This window comes from Canis aureus, chromosome 9, assembly GCF_053574225.1.
Source record: "Canis aureus isolate CA01 chromosome 9, VMU_Caureus_v.1.0, whole genome shotgun sequence".
Lineage (NCBI taxonomy): Eukaryota > Metazoa > Chordata > Mammalia > Carnivora > Canidae > Canis > Canis aureus.
The window spans coordinates 63,938,478-63,956,588 of NC_135619.1; the positions used below are offsets into that span (position 1 = coordinate 63,938,478).

An 18,111-nucleotide genomic window follows, 5' to 3' on the forward strand; every position below is an offset into this window, starting at 1 on the left:
CTCCAGAACTGGATATTCTGAAATTCTTAAATACTTGCCAGTCAGACAAATGGTATCTCCTTGTTGTTTCGATTTGAACCTCTTTAAATAATGAGTAAGGTTAGGAACTCTTTAATTTACAGATGAGAAAACTAGAGACCTGGTGGTCCTCTAATTGGCTGAAAGTCAAACCTGAGCTGGTTCTAGAGACTAGCCTGCACCAGATCTCAGGATGGTCCACCTGAGGGATGCCCTGAACCCTAGGACCAGCAAGAACATCTGATGACCTATGGGCACCCCCCTTCCTCTTCTCTGGCCAGGGCACAGCAGGGTTGGGCAGGTAGGTGGGGCTCTCTGCTGCCAGGGTTAAGGTCAGCACCCCACTTGGGACCAGCAGTCCCAAGGCATGCGTTTCCCTGGCCAGACTGGGATGTCCCAGGGTCGTCCTCGGCCCAGGAAGCAGGGCTTGGGCCTCTTCGGGCTGCAGGGTCACTGGCCGAGGCTGGCAAATGGAGATAGCTTTGTCCACACACTGCCTGAGGTTCCAAGGTGTTTTTCCTCCTCCTTAAGTCATCTTAAGTCATCTCTTCCATCTGAGAGCAAAGAGGTTCATGCTGTGACTGGACTTTTGCATTCCCTTTTCTCCTTCTCCATGAAACTGGCCTTTTTCAACTGGGAAGAAAGATTCTTGGAAGAAGGAAAGGATCTCCTTCTATTACCCTCTGGTGCCCTACCAGGCCAGGCAGGAAGAGCACAGGCGTTCAGAGCAGCTTTTCCCCAGCATTGAGGCCACGGGCACCTCCTTCCAAGCCTGCCTGTCCTCCCCTGGTTGACCAAAATGACACCAATGCCTGCTTGGCCTAACACACAGGACAGCTGTGAGCCAAGGAGATCGTATGCATGGCACTATTTGGAAAACCAAGGAGCTCAACACAAATGAAGGCTACTGGTGGAATGTCAACAAGCTCGTGGCCATTCGCTTCCATGCAGGGACTTCCGTGTATGAAGCAATCATCCTCAGTCATGTGGGAGAAGCCCATCTCCACGCTGAGATGTTCCAGAAGTGGTCCATCTCCTACCCAGGCTGATCATCATGACACTGAGTCCAGGCTTCATTCATCTTGACGATACAAAAAATATTTCACAAGCATCTATTTATACACCAGCTAAACTAGCTGTTCAGCAAAGGGAAGTCTAGTAACTTCACATTCATTTGGCAGAATCAGGAAGGACAGTTCCACCTGCTGGGATTTCTCAACCAGCTGATACTCCTCACACACTAGAATTAAAAAACAAAAGTGGCCATTTTGAAGGGAATCATCCTGCAATTACTATACATTTTTTCTGCTACGGTCTACACAAAAGAGCTAAACACAGTTCAACCCCTTTCCTTATCTTGCTGCCACCATCCGGGACATTCTCCTAAGTCTAGAATCATAAGAACTTGTTCTACCACTCATAGCTTGGAGAGTTTAGACAAATTACTTAGCCTTTTTGTGGTTCGGTTTTCTCATCTATAAAAGTAAAGGGAATCAGAAAGCCAAGTTAATTGGGAGTGTGGTCACACTAAGAAGACAAAACCAGCAAAGATCTACTTAAAGTTTAATGCTTGGATTTGGAGAAAGCTGTTTTGTCCTCTAAGATATTTTTTGTTTCTCCCTAACTCCTAGTTAAATTCCAGATAGCTGAATTTTGCTGGCTAAGGGAGTCCCTCCTGGGTGCAAATAAATTCCTTTTGGGGCCTTAAACAACATCACCAAGGCCATGTTGGAAATGCTGACACCCCAAGCCCAGACCCCGGGGCTTGTTCCAGGCCAGGAGACTTCCAGCAAATGCCCTGGAGCAGCCTGGTGGAGACCAGCAGAAGCCACAGATAGGATGGAGGCAAGGACAACAGGAATTCCCCTGAGCCTGATGAGTGAAGAACACGTCCCTCCTGACAGCTGTACGCACAGATCTATGCTCCCACCCACCAGGCTCTGTCTTTGTTAAAAGAAACCTTTAGATGCGCACTTAGGAAAATGAAATCTGAAGGGTGATGTCAAACACTGGGACAGCCCACAATGAAGAGCCGAGAAGAGAAAACCAAGGAATCGTGGCCCTTCTGGAATGTCCAGGTAGGAAGAGCTTAGAGGGAGCATTGGTAGGTCGGGAAGGGGACAGGAGAGAACTTCACGTGATACTGTATCTGCATATGAACACAGTGAGCGTTTATCTACTTAGATGTGTGTGAGACAGAGAGTATGGGGGCACTAGAGCCCTGGCTACCCCTTGGTTCAGTCCCTGGAAAAGGATAATACTAAAGAAATAAGCCAATCCTACTTCAGGTAACTAGTCCATTTCTCTAAAGGATGTAAAGAATGTTGTTCAAAGCCAGTGGAGAAGACAATTGTTTTATTGATTTATTTTTTAAGATTTATTTATTTACTTGAGAAAGACAGAGTAAGTACAGGGAGTAGAGGGCTAGGGACAGAGGGAGAGAGACAGACAGACAGACAGAGTCTAAAGCAGACTCCATGCTGAGTGCAGAGCCCAATGTGGGGCTTGATCTCGAAACCCTGAGATCATGACCTGAGCCCAAACCAACAGTAGGGCTTACCTGACTGAGCCACCCGGGCGCCTTGACACTCTTTTTTATTTTTTTAAAAGATTTTATTTTATTTATTTATTTGACACAGAGAGAGAGAGAGAGAGAGAGAGAGAGAAAGCGTACAAGCAGGCAGAGCAGCAGAGGGAGAAACAGGCTCTCCTCTCCACTCAGCAGAGAACCCAATGTGGGACTTGATTCCAGGATCCCGAGATCATGACTGGAGCTGAAGGCAGACACCCAAACGACTGAGCCACCCAGGTGTCCTGAACAATCATTTTAATAAACTCCAATTACTGACGAGAAAAATTTCCTCCATGGTACTCTTGACCAACACATACATTCATCTTCCCAGACGTCAGGTGGGGGGCTGGCCACATGGGCATTCCTTTGTTGACTTTATTTTCCCTGTTGAATCCAGAGTTTTAAAATACAGTTCCTTGAACATCACTATGGGTTGACACCCACCAAAGTCAGGTTCTCATGCCTCCAAAGGCATATTTCAAGTCATCATTTTATTTAATATATAAAGCGTGAGAAGATTTGGAGTACTCTCCTACACTAAAAAATCCACAAACTCAGTTTTTCTATAGCAAGATGTATCAAAACATATGTCCTACACAGTTGCAGTGCAATCTAGGAACGTCAGCTAAGCTGTGATCATAAAATCTTCCCATTTCTAAAGAATAGGCCCCACAGACACAGATTCTAAGTGAAGCCACCAAGTCAATCACTTTGGGTCAATATATTGTACTAGCCATCAATACCTTTCCACTTATAAATCAGTACCAATTCAGTCATTTTAGTGAGCAAGATAACTATGCCATGATCTTATTTCTGGGGTTGTTAAAATAACCAGATGAGAGTCACTGCTGGTCAATCAATAAAATGCTTGGAAATAAGGATGAGAGAAACTTATGGCCAATCAATTGGATGTCAGGGCCAAAGGACCTGCCTACTACCTATATCCCCAGCCCAAGCCTTATAATACTTACATTCTGATTTCCCAAGGTGCCCAGGGCTGGTCTCTAAGTACATTGATGTATGTGTCACAGAACCACTTGGATCTAATAGTCAATTAAATTATTAATGAAAGACCTATACAAATAAAAGCATCATGCTCTTTTATGTAGTAATAATTACTATTGTAAGCAATGCAAATTGAATAATAAGAATCATCAGGACAGTTCAGTGATAAGCTAACAATTTTCGGCAATCAAGCCAAACATCTCTGCTCGGGCTGTTTAAGAAAATAAATAGCAGCTTGTTGACATTTTTGTTCAGTTAAGTGTATATATATCCAGAGGCTACTTATGTGTCCCAGATAGAAGAGCTAAAAAAGGAGAGACTGAATGATAGAGAAGTGGGACCAGTTATGATGGTAGTAACTTAGATATTTCAACATCTTCAGAAAACAGTGAATCCTAGAATGTGTCCCATGACGTAATTTATTTACACACACACACATATTACATATACGTCTGCATTACATGAATATACAGATACGCACAACAATAGATTCTTGTAACTGCAACCTTTCAGTTACATCCACAGGAGGAATAAAGTTAAAAGCCATGATAAAAATAGCTCCATCACTGTTTCAAAGCATTTATCAAGCCCATAACTACCTAACACACAGCCACATGTCTGGAAAAGAGCAGGTCATTTCTTTAGCGGCGCCCGAGCGAACCCTCTAGAAATCACATAGTCCTTGAACAGAGCTTAGCATTGCCCAAATCTCTGCCAGTTCACCCCAGGCTGATTCAGGAGAGAGGGGATCCATTCACCAGATCAAACTAATCACAGGTAAAGGCTATTAGACTCTATTTGGGGAATAATTTGGACCTTCTGGTAGCTACTACAACCAATCTCCTGCTTCTTTTTGCTCACCTGGAGACTATGTATTATATGTGAGGGAATGCTATCCTCTGGTATTTAGGGAAGAGCAGTCAACGGCAATGAGGTCATCACAGCTTCTGGCAGGAATAAAGTCCTACTGGAGAGCGCACTTCCCCACCGGCTGTCAGGTAGGTTCAACTCACCAACACACCTTCTACGAGGCTTGGAGTGTCAGCGGTTAAAAGTTCACCTGCTCAGAGGCCATGTGCTTGGGCCTGGGGATGGCATTATGGCCTTTACAAAAGTGGGTTCCCCTCCTTTATTATGAGCTGTTATATTAATAAGGCCAATCTGGGTGCCACTGTCTTTCAAGGGGTACCAGCTTCAGAACAGCTCTTCTTCGGACTCCACGGGAGATGCCCCTGGTCTGAGTTTCAATTGTTCCTTTGGGGCTAATTCTATCTTATTAAACTCTAAAAGCTCTGTCTTCTGCTACGTTGCTACCGCCACTGATGGAGCTCCAAGCTTTAAGAATAGATAAGAGTTTGGGCCCAAACGACTCGATCCCTTGTCAACACCCAAGTATTCATTTTGGGAGTGCACATGCACATGCCAGAGTAAGAATAAAATAACTGTGGACACATGCATACATCCAAGTGTGAGGAAACAGCTAGCACACTATAGCATGTTCCTTGGAAAGTAACGGCTCACCCTCTGCCCTCTGCTGAGATGGGGTCGACCAGACTTCACCAGGAGATAGACGTGTGACTGGGGATTCTTAATTCAGAGTGCTATGGGCAGATGCCTACTCATCTTTTCAAATGCTTTTTTTCTCCTCCTTAAATCAGAAAGAAAGTCTTAATTGCTGGCATGTCTCTAACACTTGCTAATCTCCTCTCTAATAAGAAGGATAAGCCACAGGCTGGGGCCTCCTGTAAACAGTAGTGGGAGCCAGCAAGGAAAGTAGGGAGAGAGGTGAGAATAGCACCAAAGAGAAGCAAGAGAGCTCAAGTCAGGGAGGTTCCCAGATCGTGATTTTGCACCACAATAAGATTTCAAAAATAGTTTTGGGGACGAGCGTAGGTTGCCAACTTTTTATTTTGCCAAGTAAGGATACTGAACTCACTCTGTTGAGCTTATTTATCTCTTTGCCTCGGACGGGGGGAAAAGTTCATCTTTGAAGGCTTATTTATGCATATTTGTCTGCCCCCTGCCCCATCCCCACCATTAGACCATGGGCTCCAGGGGGGCACCTTAAGCATTCCCTCTGCCTTCCGCCTGGTGTCTAGGAACCACTGAAATAGACCAGAGCGGATCCGGAATCTGAGAATTATTACTTACTTTCTCATTTCGTCTGAGAAGGTTTCACATTTCCTTATCTTCCTTCAGAGAATTTCTGTGAAACACCTTCTCTAAGGTGATATAACTACGTAGCCGTCTCAAAAAAAAAAAGTCAACACATTTTACATTGGATTCATTTCAACCCTTTGATAAGAAGGTAGTATATGTGCTTCTAATGGAAATGAATTCTAACAAAAGGGTGTATTCACACTTTCAGCCTTAGGGCCTGCCCTACAATGGCCAAGAACACATGTGCAAATAATGTGAATGGCTTCTTCTGCAGGCAAAAAGAGCAGAAGGAGCAAATGACCGAAGACTTTCCATCCATTTATCTTGACATAAACCTACTCTACAGCCAGCCAAGATGACTGTTCTAAAGGGAACCAACTTGCAGAGTCTGGACCAGAACCAGGGCTTTCAGCAACAGCTAAGGATTTAGATCAGCTTAATTCCTGAATTCTTGGAAGACAAACACCATCTATACTAATGTGGCCTGCACAGTGTCTACATCGAAAAACAAAAAAAACAAAAAAACAAAACAAAACCAAAAACCCTCCCTTATCCTTTGAGACCAGAATGCTGTATCTGGCCTCGCCAAGCCTCGAAAACAGTTTACAAAGGGCCTTCGACATTAAGAGCCATTTATTGAATGCACAAATGAATGGACTCCCATATTTACCTTGTTATCTTCTCATACACGGAAACAACTGACTTAGAAATCTTTTAGATGAATTTTCATTTAAATGAAAGATGGATTTTAATCTTATCTCCAATTGTCGGCCAGTACTGTACATTCTCAAGCAATAACAATTAGAATCATTTTAAGAGCTACCGTAAAATGAGTGTTTCCTATCTGCCAAACACTGTGCCCAGTATTTTATAAAAATTATTTTATTTAATTCTCATGCCATCTCTACCAGGTAGATACCATTATTCCCATTGCACAGTGGAGGAAATGGAGACTCAGGAAACTTACATTATTTTCAAGGATTCCACAGCTCAGAAATCACATCCAAAGCCATTCAGCCAGGAAGAGCGAAGACTGGAATCCAGAACCGTGGCCCTCATATCCATTACTTGGCCCTGGGAATCTTGGGCCACTTCACCAAAACAAATCCTACCACCAGCCATCGCCTTTGAGGTAATGTACTTTAACGTTATGGTGCTGCTGAAACCCCAGGCCATCCCCTCTTTCCTTGAAATCAAGGTTATTTTCACTCTGTTTGGAAGTCCTGTTCAGGCTTTGTGCCTCTCTCCCCCAGAAGCTCTAACTTCAGCCCTCAGGCCTTGGCCACACTAACAGCTAATGGCCTGATTACAAAATCATTCTGTCCAATTAGACAAACCCATTTCTCTCAGGGTAGTTGGTGCAATTCAAAAATGGCTTATGAGAGAACCAAACTTGTTTTCATTAAATCAAGCTCTCCAGAATTCATAAATCTCTTTCATCTGCTTTCATCTGTGGTAACAACAGGACCAGCATTAGTGTGGAGGCTACCCGGCCACCCCCACCCTGTGATGTCTTGCTTTGTGACCTTGCTTTGCGACTTCTGTGGCTCTAAGTTTCCCTACAGAGAGAATACAAACTCTAGTTACCTCTCTCACAAAAATGATTGCAATAACCAAGGGGAGATGATAGTAAAAACACTTTGAGGGGGAAAAAAGAAATAAATGCCTTCTAAAAGTAAGGAGCTAATATCATACCTTTTCCAAATGATACAGGTTATGGCAAATTACACTGGGCGCTTAGGAGGCCAGAACATAGCGCCAGAAACTCTCACTCTGTTACATATATGGGGATTTCTATTTAATTAAAAATTTCTGGGGATCCCTGGGTGGTGCAGCGGTTTGGCGCCTCCCTTTGGCCCAGGGCGCGATCCTGGAGACCCGGGATCGAATCCTGCGTCGGGCTCCCGGTGCATGGAGCCTGCTTCTCCCTCTGCCTGTGTCTCTGCCTCTCTCTCTCTCTCTCTCTCTCTGTGTGTGACTATCATAAAAAAAAAAAAAATTCTGGAAAACACCTAGGGCCATTATCAAAGATACTAACTGGGCAGCCAATACGAAAATTCCCTGTAGGTCTGTGAATCAGTCCTTGGGAGGGTTTTTGTTTTGTTTATTAACATTTGGGCCCCATTTATGACTCAAGCATAACTCTCCTTGGTATTAAAGTAACTGGGAGTGGAGATTAATTGCCCAATTTTTAATTACATTTGGCCTCTTTATACCCCATGTTGTAAGCACCCTGCCTATGAGGACACCATGGGAACAAGTGATCTGTCATCGGCTATTCTGAAAGAGCTATGGTATCTGCAGAGTTTATGATCACTAAAATAAAGGGTTGTAGCCTTCTAAGAATCTAATGCATACACACTCTTTGTGTGACTTTAAAAATGGCTTAAATAATGGGAGTATCATTGGAAAATATGTTGAACTGTTTGTTGACTATTTACACAGCCTCTAACCTGTCCAGTTATCTCTGCTTGCCAAGGCGTCAGACTCCATTTTGAACACGAATTTCTTTTTCCCTTTCTAGAGTCTCTCATTTTCTCCATTGTATTCATTCAGAGGAAAAAAAAGACCTCATAAATGTCATTTCATATTCCAAGCAATTTGCTATAGGCAACTACACCATTACTTTGTACAAATAAATTTACATAAATCATTATTAGAATGTTTTATCTTAGCAACATTATTTGGTTCCCAGAGCACAAATTAAATGCATGCTTAAAGCAGAATATTTTAAAGTTATTCCTATATTGTTTATGAGACAGGATTAGAAATTTCCATCTAATTTTTCTTTCATAATGGAATTCCTTTAGTTTTCTTTGTATGTTTTGAAACCACATGTATCATTTTCTGGGGGGTTTCTTGAAGCAAGCGATGCAATAGATGACTCTGCCACATTTGGTTCATTTTTCAGAAACTCTTCCCTTTGATTCCATGGGTTCAGTTCTGAACACTGATTAGGAAGGCCAGAAACTGGGGAAATTAATACCATCTCATGAATAAATGGGTTGTTGTTTGATATCATTCTGTAAGCAAACTGGTCGTTGATGTGGTTCAGCTTTTTTTTTTTTTTTTCAACAAACAAATTTGTAAATAAACTCCCTGAAAACAGATCTCAGGTCCTCCTAGCTATTGGTGTTGGGAAGGAGCCTGTTTGAATCAACTGCATTGCATATGGCAAGTCTTCACTGGTTAGAGTTCTCCTCCACCCTAGATTTCAAAATAAAACCTTTCTCCCTGTGTCAGATGTAGTGCCCAGTATTAACAAAAGCTGTGCTTGTTGATGCCAGGGTAGTGGGGGCGGGGGGAAGGGACTCACGGGTCCTGCTACTTCCTGGCTGGCTCTGGAGAAATCACCTAGTGAGTCCATGTCTCATCTTCTCATCAAGGCCTGAAAGGGCTAGTCTCACCACTCAGGCCTTTAGCCTTCTACCAGTGTGTGGCCTGGGCACAGTTCCTAAGCCAGTGTCAGGGAAGTGGGGTCCCATGCTGTCCGGGGGGCAGTCCCCGAGAAGGGTAAATGAAGCAGTCCCATGGAAGACTTAAGAGCAGGATAGACCTGGATTCAAGGCAAACCTTTCTTCTTCGGCTACCTCAGCTTAAGTGAGATTATGTGTACCTACTTTGCAAGTTGGTTTTGGAGATTAAATGAAACAAGGCAGGCAGGCAAAAGCTTAGAACAGTATGACTCAGAAAAGGCTCCTAAGCAGTAGCTAACATTAATCTTGAAGGACGACCAGTGGAGTCAAGCTGGGGTGATCATTTAATTTGTTGTCTATGCTAGGATATTTCTGGGTGTGAAGGGGAGGACTATATGATAATTACATTAGGTCAACTGGCAAATGCTAGGACGGTCTGAGGCATACTGGGGCGTAGGCAACTATCCTGACCCCAGTCTATCAGCATTCAACACCTTCCATAGAAATCAGGTAATGATTATATCTTACAAAATTCACAACTCATTCTACCACTTAAGGCTCTTTCATACATTGCATCTGACCCTTTCATAAACTATATGAAAAAACGTAGAGCTGGGTTAATTACCTTTTAATGATGAGCAAAGAAAAAGCATAGGGTTTCCCACAATGACCCAGTGTTGCAAGGCCAGAAGGTACCCCAAGCACCCTCATACTCCTCCCTATTTTCCAGCCTCCTGGCAACATGATGGGATCATGTGACTAATGCTGGCCAATGGACTATGGATGTGAAATTGCTCTGAGTCGCTTCTGGTCTAAAGCACTTGAGAGAGGGTGTGTGTTTTCAATTCTTCTTTTCACATGCTAGAGCAATCAGGAAGTCACATGTTGAGATGTCGGTGTCACAAGAGGGAGGAGGCCTGGAGCCTCAAAACTGGATGCGGGACAGCCACTCTGGTGCAATCCAATTCTGGCTGAGTGAGAGATAAACGTCTGTTGTACTAAGCCTGAGATGTGGGGAGTACATTTTACCCTGATATACCACAGCCTGCCCTGGCTCAGCTAGTTGGTAGGAGTAAGATCCCGCATCTCCAACTTTGACCACAGTTTGCACTCAACAATATCACAAAACCCCACCAGACTGGGAAAGTATTGCCAAGGTTAAATGGCATGACTTACTCCTAATAAGTCTTCACTGCTTGCTTGGTTTATTTATTTTTTTTTTTTTTCAAATTTATTTATGATAGTCACAGAGAGAGAGAGAGAGGCAGAGACACAGGCAGAGGGAGAAGCAGGCTCCATGCACTGGGAGCCCGATGTGGGATTCGATCCCGGGTCTCCAGGATCGCGCCCTGGGCCAAAGACAGGCGCCAAACCGCTGCGCCACCCAGGGATCCCTGCTTGCTTGGTTTAAAACAAAATATGTATTTGGTTAAAGTAAGATAGCTCAAGGGTGCCTGGGTGGCTCAGGTGGGTAAGCACCCAACTCTTGGTTTTAGTCCAGGTCATGATCTTATAGGTTGTGAGATGGAGCCCTGTGGGGCTCCTCTGATCAGCAGGGAGTCTGCTTGGGGATTCTTGAGGATTCTCTCCTCTCCTATGCAAATTTTACTAATCTTTCATTCCATCTTATTTTCCTCATGGGGCAAAATATTCTGCATCTCAAATTTTCAAACACTTGTGTCACACAATTGCCTGGGCAACTTGCTAGGATGACAACCCCCCACCCCGCAAAAGGTCTGAAAGTAAATATAATTTTTGACGCATCTTTTCAACTCTGCTCTTGTGCAAAAACTGTCATGGACAATCTGCAAATCAACAGGACTATGTTCCAGTATAACTTTTTTCAGGGACACCGCAATCTGAATTCCATTTGATTTTCATGCAACACAAAATATCCTTCTTTGAATTTTTCCCAACCATTTAAAAGTGTAGAAACCACTCTCAGCCTGTCCAAGGCACACAAAACAAGCAGCAGGCCACACCTGACTGATGGGCGCTGATTGATCCCTGGACTAGCCTCAGAAGACAAAGGCCCACAATTAGGCAAAGGCTTTAGTGGGAGGAGAACACAAAGACTTATTCTAGTACTTCTGCTTCCTGGTGGCTGGCGATCCAGGGCTCCCATTCCGGGAAGGCCTTAGCTCCTAGGTCAGCAAAGCAGGAGCACCGGAGCCTGCCAGTGGATCACAGCCAGGACAGGCCTGACAGGATGGGCAGGAGTCTGGGCAGGCAACTCTCAGTAGCATCTTTAAGACCCAAGGCAGCGAAAGCCACCACTGCTTTATCCAAAAGCAGCAGTGGAAAAGAGGTCGGCGTGGGCATGATTTGCTGGGCTATCCCAGAATTAATCAGCGCATTTGGCTCCCCATCCCTGACTGTGGGCCCAGCTCCAGCCCCAGGACCCTCACTGAATTCTGGCTTCCAGAACTCTCGGCATCGACTTACAAACTCACGTTCTTGGCTTCTGCCTACTACCCTTCAACTTCCCGACTCTGAATCGCGCCTTGTGAATCACCGAGCTACTGACCTCACACGGCCTCTGGTTTATCCCTGAGGCCTTGTCAAGCCACACCTGCCAAGCAGAGCTTGGGGGGGGGGGGGTGCGGTGCAGGTGTGTAAGAGAAGAGTAAATAATCAGGTAGACAGGCAAAGGCCAGATGTGGATAAACCCGAAGAAGTAGAAAGGCCAGCTTGGTAGCAACCAAGCCAGGGGCGGGATGACAGTGACCACGGTCCCTTCATGAAGAAAGCTGCCAACCAAGCAAGGCGCCTCTGTAGCAGGGCAGCTGGGACTTCCCCAGGGAAACCTTCAGGCACCCAGGCTCTGAGGGGGAAGCTGGCTCTGGCTGGGACAGGGCATCAGGGTCCTCTCAACCCCATCTGCTCCACACACTTAGGGGTCTCACTGCCCAGGCTCCCAGTGGGCTCATTTCCACCATCTTATCCAGGCACCATGTTGCTCTTCTTTCCTCCACCCGGCCAAAACATCCACAGCAAAAAAAAAAAATGGGGGGGCCTCCCCCACCCCCAGAGGCCCTCTCTCTTCCACAGATTCTTCCCTAACTATTTCAATACCAATCCTCAAAGTCTCTCAATTCCCTAAACCAGAGAGCTACCATTAATTAGTACACAGCCCTGGCCCTAAACTGACCACTACCATCTGCCATTTCCTTGAGTCATGGATTTTTGGCTAAGCCGTGACTCTATAAGGACAGATCTGCGTCTTATATATATTTTTTTGATTCCCATCTGTCTCAAGAACATATAACAGACACTCAAAAATACTTACTGAATTCAATCAAAAGGTACAAGATTAGAAAGATTAATATAATTCAAGAAACACATGGTATTATGGGAAAGAAACTGATTTAGAGGAACTACGATAGAAGGTAGTTTCTAGATGACAATTCCCAGCAGTGTTTCTCTTGCTTTGTGTGTCTAGGACACACACCAAAATTTTAAATAAAGATGTGATTGAATGTTTTCATTATCTTAATGCCTAAATTGGATTGACCACATTGTCAGTCTGATCAGCTGCATAAATTAATCATTAAGAAGATTGGGGAGGATACCAATTGATGAAGAAAACAATCAATTTGGCATTTGCATTTAAATTCAGCTTTGGTATTTCACTTATTTGGTGCAATCTCCCCGAGGTGCAGGTGAGCAGGGGAAGACAGAGCCTGGGTACCTGAGTCGGAATGGGTCCAGGAAGCCGAGGTCAGCATTGCTCCAGTCACAGACAGGACAGACAGGCCTCCATCATCACAAGAATGCTGGTCTTCTAAGAGATGATGCTTCTAGTGACTGCTGGAGAGGAAGAGAAGGGAGTCGGATTAGAGCAGAGGAGAGAGGACCCTCTCAAACACAATGGATGTCATCTCTGGCCTGACTCTAAAAGATGTAAGACTTTAGGGGGAAAAAAATCAATTGCAACAGTTACCTCTTATTTCTTGCAAAGTGATCGAATCACTGGGTCTTTCAGGATGGAGTGTTCTTGAAACTGCCTCGTGGGGCATAAAAGGACCCAGAAATTTGAAAATACATGCCACTGATATGAGACTATCTTATTTTACTACAATGGTCATTGTGACATTTACGAGATTATTTTACTTCTCTACACCTGGCACAGAAACACTTGTCTATATAAAGGAACAACATCAGAGCACCAGCAAGCATTCAAGGCCAGCACTCCAACACGTGGACCAGCCTTGATCCGCTGGGCGGACCAGGTAAGCGGGCTGCAAGGCAATGATGCTCTCTTCTGTTATCAAATAAAATTACTCTGGCTCTACTCCTTTTTTTTCTTTTAAGATTTTACTTATTTATTCATGAGAGATAGGCAAAGACACAGGCAGAGAGAGAAGCAGGCTCCCCATGGGGAGCCCGATGCGGGTCATACCCTGAGCCGAAGGCAGAAGCTCAACCGCTGAGCCACCCAGGAGTCCCTCTGGCTCTACTCCTGAGGGAAAAGATCCCATCAATCCCACTAAATGTTTAGGCTACCAATTACTGGGCCACCATTAGCCAATAATCTTACAAAATAGGAAAGCTGGTACAGGAGATAGGTTGCATAATAATTTCTGATGGAAGATATTTTCTTAGCCTACGCCTTGGAGAAGACAAATTAATAGACTCTCTCATGAAAAGAATGATGTTATCTTATGAACTTCGGCATTGAGAACACTAGGAAATAAATTCAGTAGATCGCCGATTCTCAACTATGGTCCCTGAAACAGCAGCAGAACATCCCCTGAGAGTTGTTCGAAAGACAAATTGTTGGGCCCCACTCAAGATCTACTGAATCTGAGTATTTGGAGGTGGGGCCCAGCAATCTGTTTTAATAAGACTTCCAAGTCATTCTTAGAAGCCTTTGATTATTAATTTATCCACCCATTCAAAGACACTTGTTCTGTCGTTGTCAAAACTATGCTACTCTACTGTGTGTTAACCTTTTTTTTTTTTTTTAAGATTGTATTTATTCATTCATGATAGACCTAGAGAGAGAGAGAGAGAGGCAGAGACGCAGGCTCCATGCCAGGAGCCCGACACATGGATCAAGGATCAAGCCCTGGGCCAAAGGCAGGCGCTAAACTGCTGAGCCACCCAGGGATCCCCTGTGTTAACCTTTAATAACAGGCAAAGCATTAAACTAAGGATTGTAGAGGGACAAAGAGTCAGAGAGAGTGAGGATGACCAAATCCCTGCCTTAAGTATATCGTCCTTGGTGCACATGAGTGGTTTGGTAGGTTAAGCACCCGACTTTTGATTTTGGCTCAGGTCCTAATCTCAGGAGGTCATGAAATCGAGTCCCACCTAGGGCTCCATGCTCAGCATGGGGTCTGCTTGAGATTCTCTCTCTTCCTCGGCCACTCCCCTTGCTTGTGCACGCTCCTCTCATTCTCTCTAATAAATAAATTGATCTTTAAAAAAAAAGAAAAGAAAAGGAAATGTATCATCCACTATGGGAGATAAGACACATATGCAGACAACTACAGGCAGTGTGACTTCCTCTAATAAACAGCTGGTTTCTGAGGAGATGTTTCTTTCTGGTTGGGGTGGAGAAAGCAGGTAAGGAAATGTATCAAGACAGTCACAATAATAATGGGCCTTGAGATCTGGACAGAATTTTGACAGGTGGGAACAGGGAAAAGCTGAAGCAAAGGCCCAGAAGTGAGGAAGTGTGAGGGGCCAGGCAGGTGCATGGCACAACCAGGTCTGGCTGATACGTGAGAAACCTGAAGGCATTCTGGGTGAGACAAGGTGGCTTCCAAGTACGGACAGGTAAATGCTAGGGGCCTGCGGCTTCTCTTTCTTGTGTGAAGACCATCCCGTGGCACCTACTGCTTCTGTTTAGAAATTTATGTCTGATAAACTCGATGACTCAAAGATTTCTAAAGCCAGTTTGCTTTTCTGTACTTTTTTTTTTTTCTTCCCACTACACTTTCTAGAAGGGTGCACTTCCACTGCTTCAAGAATTAACTGCTGCAGTTCTGCCTGGGAGGAAGACACAAAAGAAAATTTTAAAGTAGGCCCAAGAATCTAGATGTCACGGTAGCCTCGGGCCATTCTGCAAAGGGGCAAAATGTTACCATACCTAAAAAGCCCCTGAAGACATCTGTGGTTTTAGTTTTATAAAAAATAATTCATGTGGATGGCGGTGTGCCCTAATCACAGGAAAAAAAATGAAGCCCCGCAGTAGGAAGAGGAAAGAAAGGGGCAAAGGGATCAAGAGCTACAGACTTCCAGTTACAACGTAAATAAGTCATGGGGATGAAGTGCGCAACATGGTGACTACAGTTCACCAGTAGACAATACTGCAGAATTGAAAGTCGCTAAGGGAATAGGTCTTAAAAGGGCTCATGAGAAGAAACAAAATTTTGTGTAACTGTGGAAGGTGAGGGATACTAACTAGACTTACATTGTGGTGATCATTTCACAATGTACACAAATATTGGATCACTCTGTTGTACATCTGAAGCTAATAGACTGTTATATGTCAATTATACCTCAATTTAAACAAATTAAGACACGTCGGGAGGAAAAACGTTAAACCAGCACTCGACATCTCCGATGAGAGAAGGAAAAAAAAAAACCTCTGCACAATCAAGAAGGTATGGCTTTTGCCTCCAGAAACCTGGCATAAATAGAATGTGTTAGTTCCTGACGCTGCTGGGCGAATGACCGGATACAGAAACGTCCTGACATCACACAAGATTGTGGCAGAATTGGAACAGGACTGGGAAGGGACTTGGAATCGGCGATATCTGGTTGCTCATCCCAGTTCTGCCATTTAAGCCATGTGAGTCATTGGGAGTAAGGGACTTAACCCTCCAAACCTGTTTCCCACTGATTGAGAATTAGAGGCCGACTTGCCCCACCTTCACTGAGACTAAAGAAGAAAAGACACCCGAAGTTGCTATGACAATTCAAAGTGCAATGCTACTGTACGGTACAGAATTATCCGGCCCATCGAGACGTTTGGTACGAATTAATACTTACTGTATTGGCCTTTGAAAGTATAAAAGCAAAATGTTCCCTATGCCCTTGAGACTCACCTTTTAAATAGCTGCAGAAGCAGCAAGCCTAAGGAGCAAATTGGCATCCACCAAACCCTCCTCCCAAGAAACATTTCAAGGCAAATTTTTTTTTTTACTCTTTTTTTTTTTTTTTTTTTTTTTTAATTTTATTCCTTCGACCACGATAGAGCATCCAGTTATCTTTCAGCAAGCTCCTGGTGAGCACAACTCAGTCTCCGGCAACACTGACATATATGATGGCGATAATTTATCATCTCTGTAGGAGTTTAGTCCCAGATGGACCATTTACTAATTTATTTCCATATGTAACTGGCAGAGAGATTAATCAGGCTTCCAACTTGGAAACCCGAATTGCGCTTTATTCCCTTCCCAGGCCAGCTCTGGACAAGAGGAAGTAGACGTTTACACAGAAAGCCAGGAGTTCCTCTGAAAAAGCTTGTGGGCTTCAGACGCAGGGCTTTAAACACGCACACACACACGCACACACGCACACATGCACACACACAGCTTGCTCCTTATGTCAACTTGGCGGGCTGGCTCTTTCCTTAGGTACTCGTGGGCACCCCAGAGGGGCAGGGCCTGACAGGGCTACGGCAGAAGGCGGGTTAGAGACCCAATGCCAATCAGCTCCAGCTGCAGCCACGTTCCCCGCCCCGCCCTGCGTGCAAGCTCCGGGGTCTCGTGTTTCCGAAACTGAAGAGATCTTCTTGCCACGGGGCTGCGCCCAGCTGGCCCGGCTCTGCGGTGCCCAGGCCCTGGAAAGTATGTGCTTTCTTTTTTCCACTCTTTTTAAGGCTCTGAACCTGACCGAGTTCAGCAGCTGCCGTGTCCTCGGGGAGGCGATGGCTAATGAATTGTCAGCGCTGCTCCTGGGGCCCCGGAGTTAAAAACCTCAAGTCCACTTTTGTTTTTCATTCTATCCCAGCGGTATCAGCCCTGGGCAAGGAGTGGGTAACAGGACTGCCGTCCCAGGATGGTGCTTAAAGAGGGAAAGCCAGCCGATCTTAACACAGGGCAGAAAGCTCGAGCTGACTGGTGATGTCTTAAGTGAAACCCAAGGCCACGGCCAGGAAGGGTCCGTAGATGGGATCGTGTAGAGAGATTAGCGGCCAGATCCACATGCCCGGGTCGCTAACCAACCATGTGGCTCTGGAAAAGGCCCTCACAGGTCAGACTCACAGTTCTCTCCTCTGTAATATGAGTTCAGTTCCTTAAGGTTCCTTCTGGTTGTAAAATCTTGTGATTCTCGAAATATGAAAACAGAAATCAGCCATTCACTTGGTTTCTGTGTTTACATGATGCCCAACCGCCAGAAGTTTGGAAGCATCTGAAAGAGGCTGAACTGGTCTGGATGCCTGGTGCTGTGACAGACGCAGCCTTAGGAGCCTCAGGATCCCACAGACCCTCTTCGAGCAGAGAACACGAGCACTGGAGATGACTCAACGACATATATCTTTAGGAGGTGTTAAGGATTCAATGAAATAGGACAGCTTGAAGTACTGTTCAGGTGTGGCAAAAGCTACAAGAGTCCGTGAGTCATGGTCCTTTGTCTTTAATACACTTACATCTCACTTAAGGACAGACACAACTAGTCTTCATATTGTGCAATAAGGGCTATGATTGCAGACAAAGAAACTGTTATGGGAACATGAAGGATGGAGGAGTCATCCCACTGAGAGTGCAAGGGAGAGTTCTTTAAGGTTAAAGCTAGAAAGATGGGAGGAAAGGCATCTGGGCAAAGGTAGTGGCCAGAGCAAAAGCCCAGAAACTTCCCAGCATGGTCAAGACATGGTATTTAATGACTTTGGGCAGCATCGTAAGATGGTCAAAGGAGAGAGGATTGAGAGAGCGAGAGAGAGAGAGAGTGAGCTCTGAAGAGGGACCAATGGGAAAGCCCTGG

General features: G+C 44.7%; 1 protein-coding gene across 6 annotated transcripts in view; it reads right to left on the bottom strand.

Annotated features, from left to right (window-relative positions):
* FOXN3 (forkhead box N3) overlaps positions 1–18,111 on the bottom strand; it is a 393,063-nt gene that overhangs the window by 267,204 nt on the left and 107,748 nt on the right. For all 6 annotated transcript variants that reach the window (XM_077910311.1, XM_077910309.1, XM_077910308.1 and 3 more), the window contains exon 2: positions 12,863–12,981. The gene's annotated coding sequence lies outside the window, so the exon portion shown is untranslated. The remainder of the gene's footprint in view (positions 1–12,862; positions 12,982–18,111) is intronic.